The sequence below is a fragment of the Diadema antillarum genome, unplaced genomic scaffold, assembly GCF_040938485.1.
Source record: "Diadema antillarum isolate AM-2024a unplaced genomic scaffold, OU_Dant_1.0 seq00000684_RagTag, whole genome shotgun sequence".
Classification (NCBI taxonomy): Eukaryota; Metazoa; Echinodermata; class Echinoidea; order Diadematoida; family Diadematidae; genus Diadema; species Diadema antillarum.
Genome location: NW_027271589.1, coordinates 790,473 through 795,338, shown reverse-complemented (window position 1 = coordinate 795,338; position 4,866 = coordinate 790,473).

The window sequence follows — 4,866 nt, the reverse complement described above, 5'->3', positions numbered from 1 at the left end:
TGTAAAGGAGACCCTCTTTATGGAATTCCAGGATCAACCCCTATAAAGGCGTAGTGTCATCATTGAGATGTATATATCTATGACTCAAAGATTAGAACTGTTTTATCTCTGCTGATAATGCTATCGAGTTGTATCAGTTTGCCTCTTGATGTGAGTATAACTTGGCAACAGGTCATGCACGCGAGAGGAAATCGGGCGGGGAGGGCGTCAGAACGATTCCATCGTTTTATTTTTTATTTTTAATCTTTATACTATTTGGTTTAGAGGAATTATACTCAGAAGGAAATGAAAAGACTTACTATAGAGCATGCTTCCTTTCCATCCACTTGAAACAAACATGATCGTCTCATGCAATTTAGGTCAATCCAAATTCGACGTTTAAAGGACAAGTCCACCTTCGTATACATGTGGATTGAGTGAATGCAACAATATTAGTTGAACACATCAGTGAAAGTTTGGGGAAAATCGGACAATCCGTTCAAAAGTTATGAATTTTTAAAGTATCTGTGCAACCGCTGCTGGATGAGAAGACTGCTATAGTGTATGATGTCACATGCGTACAACGATATAAGGAAAATAAAAAGAGAATTTCACAAAACTTTACTTTTTGAAGAAAGTGCACATTGCTTCGACTTGTCAATGATGTATGTTAAGGGTAATATCATTCCCCGTGCCTTCTGAAAGGGAGAAGTCAAGTGTTCTTTTGTTATGCGAGAAAAGTGAAAGTAATATGTTGAATTTTCTTTATTCTTTCTTTATATCGTTGTACACATGTGACATCACAAGCTATAGTAGTCTTCTCATCCAGCCGTTACTGAGCAGAAACTTCAAAAATTCATAACTTTTGACAGATTGTCCGATTTTCCTCAAAGTCTCATTGAATAGTCTAGTAACATTGCTGTATTCACTCAACCCACATGTTTATGAAGGCCTGAACTTGTCCTTTAAGTTGATGAAATAGTGGAAATTAGTGGACGTGAAGTTTGAGTCAGGATTATGACACCGCATATAAATGCAAGGGATCGAAGCTGCTGGTTGACTTCTAGTCTGAAACTGAGACAACAGAAATTTTGACCTTTTTTCTGTTTCCTGATTTCTTTTTCCTTCTCTTCGATTTTGTTTTTTTAATAAGGGGATACCGGCAGCGGCGGGTAAATGTTGAGAATAAAACCCAAATGGAAGAATGCCGCAATAATTTTTGTAAAACACATCTAGTGAATTTGGAGGAAAAAATCACAGTCTGTTCAAAATTTATAATGATTTTTAAAGTTTCGATGCCACCATCACTGGATTATAAGACTTTAATGATTTTTCATTATTCCGAAGGTTCGTTCATCCGAAAATAATAATCATAATAATAATGAAGTCTTGTATAGCGCCGGTATCCGCCAAGTCAGGCGCTCATGGCGCTTGCTCCTAAATAAATACATAATTCAGCTAAATTTCATAAATTAAAATCAGTTCTTTAGTTCCGAAACACACAAATTCCCCTTACCTGTATGTTCATTAATCCAAAATTGGGTTCGTTATTCGGACATGACTCCGTATAGCCCTCCCATCGTCAATCTGAACGTTCGCTTATCCGAAAATGAAATGAGGTTCTTTATTTCAAAGGTTCATTAATCCGTTAATTAATTAATCCAAAAAATGAGCAACAACAACAACAACAAAAACAAAAACAACAAACGAACCTTCTGGATTACAAAAACTGATTTCATATTCTGATTAAAGGACAGGTTCACCTTCATAAACATAAGGATTGAGAAAATGCAGCAATATAAGTAGAACGCATCAGTGAAAGTTTGAGGAAAATTGGACAATCGATGCAAAAGTTATGAATTTTTAAAATTTTTGTGTTGGAACCGCTGGATGAGGAGACTACTGCAGCTTGTGAGTCATATGCGTACAACAGTATAAAGAAAATGTAAAGAAAATTCAACATATTTTCACTTTTTTCGCATAATAAAAGACCACTTGACTTGTCTCTTTCTAGAGGCAGGGGGAATAATATTACCCATAACATATGTCGGTAACGAGTCAAGGGAATGTGTACTTTTTTTCAAAAGATGAAATTTTGTGAAATTCTCTTTATATTTTCCTTATATTGTTGTACGCATGTGACATCTGAGTTATTCATACACTGCAGTAGTCTTCTCATCCAGCGGTTACTGCACAAAAACTTCAAAAATTCATAACTATTGAACGGATTGTCCGATTTTCCTCAAACTTTCAATGATGTGTTCTACTAATATAGTTACAATCTCTCAATCCTTATGTTTATGAAGGTGAACTTGTCCTTTAATGATGTGGTCCTCGAAATAACGTCAGCTCGATTCATGACGCAGAGTTGAAGTTAGATTGAAGCTGACGTTGAAGCTGAAGTTTATTGACTCAATTATCACATTTGAGGTATGCGAGTTCAAAAGCAATATACAAACTGTGGAAACATTATTACCTATGTACGTCAGAAACGTTATTATAGGTATAACACCACCTGCGAGCTGAACTCATAGATATATACGTTTCCTAATACCATCGATATAGGCCTACCACATGAATCATCTTTGATAGTCACACTTGCACACACACACACAAAAATGAAAGTCATTATTTGTCATACTGGTTTGATATAGACCCTATATGATTAATCACTTATCAAAATATTTAACAGTCTCTTTATTGAATTTCGCTATCTTCACCAATGTCTTTTTAGCTGTTGTTATCCATTTTAAGTACGTTTGGGTATTTCCAAAAATATTTCTTCAGCGCTTGTTTAGAATTTTGAAAAAGCGGACATCAAAATAAATGATAACATTCATACACAATCCAGCCCCGTAATTACTATAGGGGGGATTCAGGAGGTTCCGTCCCCCTCCCCCCCCCCCCCCCCCGTTAGCCAGCAGCCGAAAAAGCAAAAGAAACTAGAGAAGCACTCTGAGAGCGCAGACCTCCGCCAAGCATGCAAATCATTTTCACCACTGATCTTGTTCTTCCGTAGAGATATCAGTGATTTCCATGTGCCCATACGTACTGCATTGTGTGCTGAAAGTTGCCAGATTTCCCAATATAGAAGCCTTTGTTACGTCATAAACCCTCAGCTGCGCGGCGCGCCTCACCCCAGCAGAAACTAGAGCACGCACTTTAGTGCGCGCATGCAAACCTCAAATACGCGCAGCCTGAACTCCCATAAAGTTCATTGACCCTACCTGCCAAAATATCAAAAATCCTTCATAAATTCCCCCAAAATTCTCGGATTACTGCCAAAAGTTAATCGTTTGTTACTTGTGTCATTCTCAACCTTTCCTGCAAGTTTCATCTCAATCCGGTCACTACTTTTTGAGTTATTTTGCACACAGACAAACTAACTAACTAGCGAACGAACTAACTAACTAACGAACAAACCAACGGTAACGAAAACATAACCTCCTCCCTTGGCGGAGGTAATAAAAAGAAAAAAATTAGTTGCGGAATCCCCCCCCCCCCCCGCCATTTGAAAGGAAGCTTGTTTATAGTGGCACCAGAAAATTGCCCTGAACTTTATTCTCTTTTTTGGTCAACTTTTTTTCTAATTCTGAAACCCTCCCCCCTAAAAAATCCTAGTTATTGGCCTCCAAACTGAACTGGAGAACAATTTTCACAAATTCTTTAACTTCTTGGGATCATTAGTTTGAGTACCGTCCCATCACCACAGGCAACTTTAATTGTTATCCAAGCACCTCAAGCGACAGAAAAACTTTCTATCAGTAGAACTTAATTGAATCAAATGATCGAATTCAAGTTCATATTTAGATATTCTATAAACTCTACATTGTGTGTTGGAATATACTTCATCATGCCAGTCTTGTTTCTAAATATCCAACAACCTCTGAGTCACCGGTGACTTCAATTTTGACAGTGTCATGGCCCGTGGTCAGTGCTATTTGATGCACTGATCATGATTGATATAATGGGGCGCCCATTTTACTTAGTAGAGGTTGCGTCCCGTACAGCTCTTACTAAGCAACACGACGCAGGGAGAGAGGAGGACGGCCAAGGCAATCTCCTGCGAGACGTCCGCGCCGCAAATCTAAAGTTCATCCCTTTTCACATAGAAAATTAATTTGATTTCTGTTAGATTATGTAAATTGCTCTAATGAATATTTTTTATGATTTATGAAAGTCTTATGAGAGACTTTTTCCTCATAAGACACACCGTTATTGATGAGAAACTTTATGAAAATGATTTTGTATAATTCTCTTTTAGATTAAGTCTTTCATAATAGTAGCCACTTTGGCCATTCTGAGATTTATTTTTTGATGGAACTCACATAGGCATCCTATGATTCACAGTAATCTTGAGAAGGTGAGACATTGTTATGATTATAATTTATGTCAGAAGGGCGTGTCTACACTCACACACACCTCCGACACACCCCTTGATGGCCAGGGTATTCAGTTCACGACGACTCATTTTTGTGGGAATGGGTCCATTTTGCAACAACTAAAAACATCCCAAACCAAAAACGACATTCATCTGTTCGATTTTGGCGCAAACCAGAAAAATCGAGAAACATCGATATGTTGCTTTCAGGAAAAATGTAAATAGCTATGGATACTTGATTGAAAATGATGGCCTAATCTTTTTCGAGGTTTGACTTTGTTCTGACTTTCAGCTCTGTTGTCGCCGCCGCGCCGGTACGGTGCGTCACTCGACAGACTGATTTCCGAACTAGTAATCGAAGGGCACTGGGTCATTGTTACGTAGCACACTATACGCGCGCGTCCTACGCGTTTCTATGAAACGTATGTGAACGTACGCACCGGTACATACACTCCAAATCACACATACACACGGTATGATAAGTACACACATGCTGTATTGATATG